At 43.6% G+C, this 12,270-nt stretch overlaps 1 protein-coding gene and 1 non-coding gene across 3 annotated transcripts in view; both read right to left on the reverse strand.

The window, feature by feature from the left end:
- MKLN1 (muskelin 1) overlaps window positions 1–12,270 on the reverse strand; it is a 512,658-nt gene that overhangs the window by 349,464 nt on the left and 150,924 nt on the right. The window lies entirely within an intron of this gene.
- Window positions 3,339–3,453, reverse strand: LOC128665318 (U5 spliceosomal RNA). The gene has a single exon (XR_008403081.1). It is a non-coding gene; the product is annotated as a U5 spliceosomal RNA (small nuclear RNA).

Raw genomic sequence — 12,270 nt, forward strand, 5'->3', positions numbered from 1 at the left:
GTGTACTGAGCCAAAAATTGGCTTGCTGCTTAGCTTAGATGCCTTATTTTTCAAATAAAGATAGCAAGAGAACGAAAAAAATGAATAGGAGTAAATTAGAAAGTTGCTTAAAATTGCATGCCCTATCTGAATCGTGAAAGAAAAAAATTTGGTTCAGTATCCCTTTAAAAGCTTTGCTGTGGTTCTTTTTGCCTCCTCCTACTGGCCAAGAGTGATATTCCCACTAGTAATTGAAGACATCCATTGACTCTCCATATCTTAGGAAAGAAAAGGTAGGGCCATATTTATTCAGATGACAGATGTTATATTTTATCACACTTCTCAGCATGCCGTGTCTTAATGCACGTTTTGGGGGATGTCTAACAGTACAAAGACAAAATGACAGGTATGAGCGGAGGAAAATTAGTTCTATGCACTTTCAATTGAGAGTTGCACTACAACTTCAAACAATTAGATTATACATCAAAAAAGGTATCCCAAGCTATTTATATGACTAGATACCCTCCCTACCCAGCACATCACACAATCAATGCAAAAATTTAAATTATACTTACCTGATAATTTTCTTTTCTTCTGATGGGGAGAGTCCACAGCTGCATTCATTACTTTGAATATTGAACCTGGCCACCAGGAGGAGGAAAAGACACCCCAGATAAAGGCTTAAATACCTCCCCCACTTTACTCATCCCCAGTCATTCTGCCAAGGGAACAAGGAACAGTAGGAGAAATGTCAGGGTGAAAAAGGTGCCAGAAGAATAAAAAATAAATAAACGGCTGCCCCATAAAAAAAAACGTGGGTGGTGAGCTGTGGACTCTCCCCGTCAGAAGAAAAGAAAATTATCAGGTAAGCATAATTTTTCTTCTTAAACGGGGAGAGTCCACAGCCACATTCATTACTTTTGGGAAAACAATACCCAAGCTATAGAGGACACTGAATGCAAAAAATGCATAGAGGGCACCACAGCCTGAAATTACCCAAACACCTGACAAAAACAACTGCTTCACCAGATACAGAAGGATAAAACCTTAAAGTACCAGGTAACTGCCCATCTGTTAAAACCAGCAAGGCCCTATTAAGAGACCGCTCAGAATCAGTATATTCCACCGAGCACAGCGCCTCCGAGGAGACCAGTTCCGCAGGCTCCAAGTCTACACTGAAACTTACCCCCGACCAGAGGGAAGGGAACCTCCACATACCACCTGAAGGAAAGTGGAACTCAGAGATCTAAAGACCATCACACTAGGGTAAAAGGAACCCTAGCCGAACTCCAAGCGCAAACAAAGGTTGCAACAGGACAAAACGCAGAGAGGATGAACTCCAACAACCGAACAAAGAGAAGGGATGAAAAAACCATTACTTCTATCTTAACGGAAGTCCAATGGACCATGTAACGTCCCATCCCTGGAGACCTAGAGAGACAAGGTGGACCCCATTCCTCACACAGCGTGCAAACCGCACTATGAAAGAGCGACCGAGTGATAAAATCCACCCCAGGGAACCGCCGAAAAATAGCACCGGAGATCATTTCGTGCTCCAGATGAAGCCACAGGTTTCCCTCTGCAACAGAAGTCAAGCAGACTACAGCCGTTAACACTAGCCAACCAAGCTAGGAACTGCCCCAGGGATCTCAGAGGAAATATTCCAAAGGAATGCAGAAACCCACTCCCTCCCAGGAAAAACGAGGTAGGAGAGCATCCAAAACCAACAGAGAAAGCCCCCTGCTGAGGAAGGAAACACCAAAGCCTCCCAGTTAAGGAGGGAACACAAGATCTAAGTAAGATACGCGGTCCAGGCTCAACCAGACAGACCTCTGACCCCCTCTTCGAGGTAACAAACTCAGCACCCAGGCAATGTCCGAAAACAGGGAAATAAACCATTCCCCGGACCACCCAGATCCTTAGTAAGGAAAAAGGAGAGGAACTAAATGAAACGGTACCAATGGGTAAAGCAAACTCCACAATATGCTAACAAGACTGGCATGTTAACCAACTAAGCTATGACAGAACATAGAACGAGCTTGAGCTCCAGGACCCTTACCTTACCCTACAAGAAGGGACACAGTGGACGGCACCGATACCAGAATCCAACCCTTCATGACATCCTGTATGCAGGGCAGGGGGGACCCTACTGAACAGAGGAAGACCTCCGGGGCACTAGGTGGATACTGTGGTATGCCTCAATCTCTTTAAGGGGAAGTGGAAAACCAAATATAACCACTCACCCGCCCACAGGCATGGAGAGTGCAACAGCAGACAGACGGCAAAGGCAATACTGATTGTAGCTGCAACAGCCGTCCCAGTAGAAAAACAAATAGCCACCGAGCACACTTTTAAGGTGCAAATAACTGCAACAGATTGTGACAGCAATCTCCCGCTTGCTAGTCAGCTAGACTGCCTGGCTATTTCCAAGTCTTCAATGAGAGAAAAAAAAAAAAACCCTGAAAGGGCAAGTGTAAGTCTCAGAACCGGAAGGACTGAACCGCCCAAGACTCATCTAAGAGATGCGGTCAGATATCCAAGACAATAACATGTTGCGAGGTAGTAACCCCAGAGGAACCATAGGGATACCCACACAGAGAACCTGCACCCAAGGAGATGCAACCACAGCCACATCCAAAGGTCCTTGGACACTGAACGATCGCTAAGCATCCCAGAGACAGAGAGCATATCTCCTAAAGGCTCGAGGGGCAACAAAGTTAGAGCTCAAAACTAGATAATCCAGATTGAGAAAATAAAATAGTCTCCAAACAATCCCATCAGGATCAACCTCCAGGAAACCCCAGACAGCTCAATGAATTAACGATGGACGAGCCTCAATTCCTGTCGAGTGACAGATAAAACAGATATCTTAAGTAAGGGTAGCTCCAGGAAAAACGGAGACAAGCGCATTCTCCAGAGCCCCAAAAACACAGGAGCAGTTGAGAAAAAGTAGTAGGAAGAAAAAGGACGTAAATGCCCGAACTTCCCGAACAGATGACCCCCCAACCAGCCCCAAGAAGGGGAAAAATTAAGCCTAAGACATCTCTACCCCTTTAAGGAAGAGTAACCGTTATCAAGGCCTCAAAAATACAATAAGAATACCATAGAGGAGATAAATATCGCCCCAACCTGGTACCCCAGATGTCCAAGGAGTCATCTAAACCTCCAGTCCCATCAGGAATGGAGAACCCTAGGACCTCTGGAACTCAAAGAGTAATCTTTAGCAGGATCCGCTTCTGGAACCCCGCCAACAATCAGGACAATGAGGACTGAGTACAATCCCTCCGATGCCCCACCCAAAAAAAGAAGCAAGAACCAGCCTGACGACTAGGAACGAAAGGCCTCCTCTACCATGTTTTAGCCCTGCAAGGGGCAGAGCTTCAAAAAACCTTTGAAAACTCATGGATGATCCTCTCCAAGGAAATCTTTAATAAAGGCGAAAGCTTTATTCGATCTGAAGAGAAACCAGAGAAAAAACGAACTCCTCATCCGAGAGAGCAATTCATCACCCAACCAGGGCAGCCAGTATACCGGCACCACGTGGATGAAATAGAGCTTAAAGGGACAGAGAGATACCTAGGGTAGCGGGAGAGAGCGCAGCTGGCTTCACGCATGCGCACTTTAGTGGCCTGAGTCTCACAGCTGATGTATGAAGACGTGCGTTGTGAAGCTCTGCTTAGCTTCTGTGTTCTGCGCGCTGAACCTGCAGGTGATGTCATTACTAAGTTGCCACTGCAGTTGCGTAGCGTTAGGGCTGCAGGTGAACCATCAAAATCATACTTTTGTGAATGTTGCAATAGAACACCTGCTGCTTAGAAGTAGCCAATATTCCCAGCAGTGCCTATGACGGATCGATGTTAAAAATTCCCCTATAATAGGAAAAGCTGCAGGGCGTGCTACTGGTCATTTGACCGGCTCTTTGTGATGACAATAGGCTATTTTCCTGTTTAAGATGCGACAGGTTCAATAATGCTGCAAATGTTTTTTTTTCCCCAGTTAAAAAAAAAACTGACACTTCACAAACTTTCCCACTGAGCATGCTCTTCAACTTTGGAGATACTGCACAGGTGCACGGGAGCGTGCATAAGCCACTTAAATATGCTTATATATCATTAGCATAGTAGCTTCTATTGGAGGCATACATAATGGAGATCTCTGAAGTGCTAGAGGGGAAGTCATCCAGGAGTTAAAACGGCCAGTTAAGAAGGAAACGGTAAGATTGAAAAAAGCAATATAATAAAAAAAAAAAAAAAAGCCTCTTAATCAGTGCCTTTCACACTAAGGAGCCCTATTACAAGAAACATTATTTCAAAAACTACAGTTTTATTGTCCTTTAACTATCATGCCCCCCACTGAGAGTGCAATCTCTTCTGCTGGCTGTGTTTACTTAGGCTATTCAATAGAATATATACTCCAGTATAGAAACTTTCAGTATAGGTTGGGATACCACAGGCTAAATCAGCTATTGCAAATGCCAAAATAGGGGTAAAGGAGCTACTTGTAAACAATTTAAAAAACACTCCAGCAGGTAAAATGTATCATTGGGAACAATTTAAAGGGGAGAACATTTTTGGGTGAACTGTCCCTTTAAGGAAGGGAAAACAGCACCTGACCAGGACCAGCCTGCTACATACGGCACTCAGAACTGACACAGGCCACAGAAAAATTGAAACCCCAATAGGAATCGACAAAAGTAACTATAGACATAACAATGTACTAACCCATAAAGGGACACTGAACCCACATTTTTTTTCTTTCGCGATTCAGATAGAGCTTGTAATTTTAAACAACTTTCTAATTTACTCCTATTATCAATTTCTTTGTTCTCTTGCTATCTTTATTTGAAAAAGTCATCTAATTCCAAAGAAATGTTTCCCAACGGAAAAATTATAACTGACATTAGCTTCTCAAAAAGAAATAAAATACATTCTAACCGGATCAAATAAAAAGAGGGCAGCACCCGCAGGTTAACGCTCAAGAAGAATGAGCACACTAACAGGACAAGCCAATCATAGACCTCATTCTCCCGAAGCTCAGAACTGGAATAAGTTACCCCAAAAAGAAAGTAAATTGGAGACGACAAGGAAATTAACTCATCCCCCCACGTCTAACCCAGCTTGCTGTCTAGGACAGAAGACCGAGGGATCCCTCAACCCATTAGGATTGGAATCCTCCAGCACCGCCAAAACATGCCACAGTAGGACACGAAGGCGCGCCAGTCTATGACAAAAAGCAAGACTTACCTCCGCCGGGGCAACTGAGGACCCCGACCCCGAGGTTTGGGCCCCTGAAGCTTCAGAAGAAAACGCTTCCCCAGATGACTGATCTGACCAAGACGATCTCACGCCATACGAGCCCTGGTTAACAGAACACGGACAGTATCTCATTAAAACATCCCTCTCAGGAAAATGTAAATTTGCCAACGCCAAAGATATGGCCATGCGGAACCGTGTCGTAAACTCTGGAGGAAACAAGTCGCCTTCCGGAGAAGGGGTAACGGCATTAGAGACACCTGCTTTCATAGCTAGGGAAGGTTCTAAGGTACTCGCCTCATGGGATGTGGTATCCCAGGGGCGGATGGCTCGGCCGACTAAGTTCCCTGTTGCAGGAGAAGAGAGCACTCTAAAGCGGCATTTGGAACATAACTGATGGGCATGGATTACCCGGGCGATCTCATACTCCTCCCAAGAAGTAGAATCTGAATCAGAGACATCCGTCTCCAAAAACATCAGAATCCTCCATAACTTGGATAGAAATTATGGATAGAAGAAAAAAAATAAACAGCACCTTACACCCCCAATGGCTGGGGCACTCACCACCTCCTGTGACCCAGACAACTAGCAAAACGGACTCTCTCCATCTCCACGCAGTCAGAAATACGGAAATTGAATGCGGAACATGATCACGCATAGTCACAAGGTACACCGTGCAGGCCAGAGAAAAGCGCACCAAGGCCATAAGAGCCACGCAGCCCAACAAAAAACATAATTTATGCTTACCTGATAAATTTATTTCTCTTGTAGTGTATCCAGTCCACGGATCATCCATTACTTATGGAATATATTCTCCTTCCCAACAGGAAGCTGCAAGAGTCCACCCACAGCAAAGCTGCTATATAGCTCCTCCCCTAACTGCCATATTCAGTCATTCGACCGAAAACATGCAGAGAAAGGAAAAACCATAGGGTGCAGTGGTGACTGTAGTTCAAATGAAAAAATTACCTGCCTTAAAGTGACAGGGCGGGCCGTGGACTGGATACACTACAAGAGAAATAAATTTATCAGGTAAGCATAAATTATGTTTTCTCTTGTTAAGTGTATCCAGTCCACGGATCATCCTTTTTCTAATGGAATACCAATACCAAAGCTAAAGTACACGGATGATGGGAGGGACAAGGCAGGTACACTTAAACGGAAGTTACCACTGCCTGTAAAAAAACCCTTTCTCCCAAAAATAGCCTCCGAAGAAGCAAGGTATCAAATTTGTTAAATTTGAAAAGTATGAAGCGCAGACCAAGACTCAGTCTTGTAAATCTGTTCAACAGAAGCCACATTTAAAAAAGGCCCAAGTGAAAACCACAGCTCTAGTAGAATGAGCTGTAATCCCTTCAGGAGGCTGCTGTCCAGCAGTCTCATAAGCTAAATGAATTATGCTTTTTAACCAAAAAGACAGAGAGGCTGCTGAAGTCTTTTGACCTCTCCTCTGTCCAGAATAGACAACAAACAAGGTGAACGTTTGATGAAAACTGTAGTAGCTTGTAAGTAAAACTTTAAAGCACAAACCACGTCCAATATTGTGTAATAGACGTTCCTTCTTTGAGGAAGGATTAGGATACAAGCATGGAACAACTATCTCTTGAGTGATGTACTTGTTAGATACCACCTTAGGAAAAAACCCAGGTTGGTACGCAGGACTACCTTATCCGTACGAAGGACCAGATAAGGAGAATCACATTGTAACACAGATAACTTTGAGACTCTACGAGTCGAGGAATTAGCTACCCAAAAGGAACTTTCCAAGATAAAGATTGATATCTATGGAACAAAAAAGGTTCAAACGGAACTTCTTGAAGAACCTTAAGAATCAGGTTTAAGCTCCATGGCGGAGCAACAGTTTTAAACACAGGCTTGGATCTAACCAAAGCCTGAACGTCTAGAATACCTGCCAGACGCTTGTGCAAAAAAATAGACAGAGTAAAAATCTGTCCCCTTTTAAGGAATTAGCTGACAACACTTTTCTCAAAAACATCTTGGAGAAAAGATAATATCCTGGGAATCCAGACTTTACTCCATGAGTAACCCTTGGATTCATAACAATCAGATATTTACACCATATCTATGTTCAATTTTCCTAGAGACAGGCTTTCATGTCTGTATTAAGGTATCAATGACTGACTCGGAGAAGCCATGCTTTGATAACATCAAGCGTTCAGTCTCCAGGCAGTCCATCTCAGATTGATTCTATTTAGATGGTTGAAAGGACCCTGAGGTAGAGGGACCTGTCTCTGAAGCAGAGACCGTGATGGAAAGGAGGACATGTCCACCAGATCTGCATACCAGGTCCTGCGTGGCTACGCAGGCGCTGTCAAAAACACCAAAGCCCTCTCCTGCTTGGTCTTGACCTCCGGAGGAAATCCCACTCCCCCGGAAGAAAAGTCTGACGACTTAGAAAATCCACCTCCCAGTTCTCAACACCTGGGATATGGATAGCTGATAGACAAGAGTGAGTCTCTGTCCAGTGAATTATTGTAAGACTTCTAACATCGCTAGGGAACTTCTGTTCCCCCTTGATGGCTGATGTAAGCCACAGTCGTGTATATTGTCCGACTGAGTATGATGTACCTCAGAGTTGCTAACTGAGGCCAAGTCTGAAGAGCATGGAATATCACTCCCAGTTCCAGAATATTTATTAGAAGGAGGGTCTCCTCCTAAGTCCACTATCCCTGAGCCTTCAGGGAGTTCCAGACTGCATCCCAACCTAAAAGGCTGGCATCTATTGTAACAATTGTCCCATCTGACCTGCGGAAGGTCATACCCTTGGACAGATGGACCCGACAGTCACCAGAGAAGAGAATCTCTGGTCTCTTGGTCCAGGTTTAACAGGGGGACAAATCTGTGTAATCCCCGTTCCTCTGACTGAGCATGCATAGTTGCAGCGGTCTGAAATGTAGACGTGCAAACGGTACTATGTCCCTTGCCGCTACCATTAAGCCGATTTCATTCATGTACTGAGCCACCGAAGGGCGCGGATGGGATGAAAAAAACACGGCAGAAATTTAGAAACTTTGACAACCTGGACTCCGTCAGGTAAATTTTCATTTCTACAGAATCTATCAGAGTCCCTAGGAGGGAAACCCTTGAGATTGGGGATAGAGAACTCTTTCCTTGTTCACTTTCCACCCATGTGATCTCAGAAATGCCAGTACTACGTCCGTATGAGACTGGGCAATTTGGATGTTTGACGCCTGTATCAGGATATCGTCTAAATAAGGGGCCACTTCTATGCCCCGCGGTCTAAGGACCGCCAAAGCGACCCCAGAACCTCCATAAAGATTCTTGGGGCTGTAGATATCCCAAAGGAAAGAGCTACAAACTGGTAATGCCTGTCTAGAAAGGCAAACCTGAAAAACGATGGTGATCTTTATGCATCACAATGTGAGGATAAGCATCCTTCAAATCCATTGTAGTCCTCTATTGACTCTCCTGGATCATAGTTAAGATGGTACGAATAGTTTCCATCTTAAATGACGGAATTCTGAGGAATTTGTTTAAGATCTTTAGATCAAAAATAGGTCTGAAGGTTCCCTCTCCTTGGGAACCACAAACAGATTTGAGTAAAAACTCTGTTCCTGTTCCTCTCTTGGAACTGGATGGATCTCGTACACAATGTAAGAATGCCTCCTTCTTTATCTGGTTTGCAGATAATTGTGAAAGGCGAAATCTCCCCTTTTTTTGGGGGGGAATCTTTGAAATCCAGAAGATATCTCTGGGATATAAATTCCAATGCCTAGGGATCCTGGGCATCTCTTGCCCACGCCTGGGCAAAGAATGAAAGTCTGCCCCCTATAGGATCCGTTACCGGATAGGGGTCCGTTCCTTCATGCTGCCTTAGAGGCAGCAGCAGGCTCCTTGGCCTGCTTATCTTTGTTCCAGGTCCGATTGTCTCCAGACCGCCTTGGACTGAGCAAAAATTCCCTCTTGTTTTGCCTTAGAGGAAGAGGATGCCACACCTGCCCTGAAGTTTTTAAAAGGTACGAAAATTAGACTTCTTTTTTTTTTTTGCCCTTGATTTAGACCTATCCTGAGGAAGGGCATGACCTTTTCCTCCAGTGATATAAGCAATAATCTCCTTCAAACCAGGCCCGAATAGGGTCTGCCCCTTGAAGGGAAGTTAAGTAGCTTATTTATTAAAGTCACGACAGCTGACCATGATATAAGCCATAGCGCTCTGCGCGCCAGTATAGTAAAAAACAGAATTCTTAGCCGTTAGTCTAGTCAAATGAACAAGGCATCAGAAAACAAAGGAATTGGCTAGCATAAGCTTGTCAAATATATTCATCCAATGGAGTCGCTTAACTGTAAAGCCTCATCAAGAGACTCAACCCAGAACGCCGCAGCAGCAGTGACAGAAGCAATGTATGCAAGGGGCTGCAGGATAAAACCCTGTTGAATAAACATTTTTTATCCATTGGATCTAAAAAGCACAACTGTCCTCATCAGAGGTAGTGGTACGCTTAGCTAGAGTAGAAACTCTTCTCTCCACCTTAGGAACTGTCTGCCAGAAGTCCCGTGTGGTGGTAACTATTAGAAAACATTCTTCTAAAAAATAGGAGGGGAAGAGAACGGCACACCTGGTCTATCCCATTCCTTATTAAAAAAAATTTTAGTAAACCTCTTTAGGTATTGGAAAAACATCAGTACACACCGGCACTGCATATTATTTATCCAGTCTACACAATTTCTCTGGCCCTGCGATTGTACACATTCATTCAGAGCAGCCAAAGCCTCCCTGAGCAACAAGTGGAGGTTCTCAAGCATAAATTTTAAATGTAGAAATATCAGAATCAGGTTAAATCATCTTCCCTGAGTCAAAAAAAAAAAATCACCCACAGACTAAGCATATTGTGAGGTAGTATCATACATGGTTCTTAAAGCGTCTGTATGCTCTGTATCTACCCCCAGAGCTAACTGCTTTCCTTTGATTTCAGGTAGTCTGACTAATACTGCTGCCAGAATATTATTCACCACCTTTGCCATGTCTTGTAAAATAAACGCTATGGGCGCCCTTGATGTACTTGGAGCCATTTGAGCGTGAGTCCCTGAAGCGGAAGTCGAAGGGTCTGACACGTGGGGAGAGTTAGTCGGCATAACTTTCCCCTCGACAGAATCCCCTGGTAAAGAAACGCTATGGGTGCCCTTGATGTACTTGGCGCCATTTGAGCGTGAGTCCCTAAAGCGGGAGTCAAAAGGTCTGACACGTGGGGAGAGTTAGTCGGCATAACTACCCCCACGACAGAATCCTCTGGTGATAATGTTTTTAAAGACAAAAAATGATCTTTATTGTTTAACATGAAATCAGTACATCTGGTACACATTCTAAGATGGGGTTCCACCATGGCTTTAAAACATAATGAACACAGAGCTTCCTCTATGTCAGACATGTTAGAACAGACTAATAATGAGACTAGTAAGCTTGGAAAACACTTTAAATCAAGTTAACAAGCAAATATATAAAACGTTACTGTGCCTTTAAGAGAAACAAATTTTGCCAAAATTTGAAATAACAGTGAAAAAAGGCAGTTAAACTAACAAATTTTTTACAGTGTATGTAACAAGTTAGCAGAGCATTGCACCCACTTGCAAATGGATGATTAACCCCTTAATACAAAAAACAGATTAACAAAACGAAAAATATGTTTTAAACAGTCATAACAGCTCCTACTTTTGAAGCCCTTTTGAGCCCTTCAGAGATGTCCTATAGCATGCAGGGGACTGCTGAGGGAAGCTGAATGTCACTGTTTGTAATTTTAACTGCACCAACTGTAACTTTTATACTATAACAGTGGAAAGCCTCAGGAAACTGTTTCTATGCAAAATTTAAGCCAGCCATGTGGAAAAAACTTAGGTCCCAATAAGTTTTATCACCAAACATATGTTAAAAAACGATTAAACATGCCAGCAAACGTTTTAAAACACATTTTTACAAGAGTATGTATCTCTATTAATAAGCCTGATACCAGTCGCTATCGCTGCATTTAAGGCTTTACTTACATTACTTCGGTATCAGCAGTATTTTCTTAGTCAATTCCATTCCTAGAAAAATATTTTACTGCACATACCTTATCTGCAGGAAAACCTGCACGCCATTCCCCCTCTGAAGTACCTCACTCCTCAGAATGTGTGAGAACAGCAAATGGATCTTAGTTACGTCTGCTAAGATCATAGAAAAACGCAGGCAGATTCTTCTTCCAAATACTGCCTGAGATAAACAGCACACTCCGGTGCCATTTAAAAATAACAAACTTTTGATTGAAGAATAAACTAAGTAGAAAGCACCACAGACTCTCACAACCTCCTATCTATGTTGAGGCTTGCAAGAGAATGACTGAATATGGCAGTTAGGGGAGGAGCTATATAGCAGCTTTGCTGTGGGTGGACTCTTGCAGCTTCCTGTTGGGAAGGAGAATATATTCCATAAGTAATGGATGATCCGTGGACTGGATACACTTAACAAGAGAAAAGGCTGTTATGTTCCGATATAGCCACGAGCCCAAGCATCATTACACATTAGCAGATAGAATCACATAAACATGATTAAAGTCCCCCCTGTTCAATAACCCCCCTCAGGAGATATTAACACTTGATTCCATAAAGATAAAGGAGTCCCACTGAGAGCCTGACTTCTTCGTTTACATTACATTCACATTGAAGTAAAATTAAAAGATTTTACTGGAATCTACGCGGTGGAACAGGAACATGGCCCTTCAAGTGTGACAGATAGTAGCCTCGCTTCTAACATGGACTTGAGTGAAAAAAGCAGGTAGCGAAACTCGTCAACGCTGATTGCTACGGAGCTGTTAACATGAGTCGGGAAGGGTTCGCAGAAAGACTCTCCCTGCATCTCCGAACTCTAACCTTCATCCATGCTCTCACTGAGAGGCTGACAGGACTACTTCAAACTCCAGTCCCATTTCGAAGAGTACTACCCTCCATAAGAGACTATCCTTAATCTTTCAACACTTCTCTGCCAACCTCCTGTGACGAAAGGCAAAGAATGACTGGGGGATGAGGG

Source organism: Bombina bombina, chromosome 6 (assembly GCF_027579735.1).
Source record: "Bombina bombina isolate aBomBom1 chromosome 6, aBomBom1.pri, whole genome shotgun sequence".
NCBI classification, from domain to species: domain Eukaryota; kingdom Metazoa; phylum Chordata; class Amphibia; order Anura; family Bombinatoridae; genus Bombina; species Bombina bombina.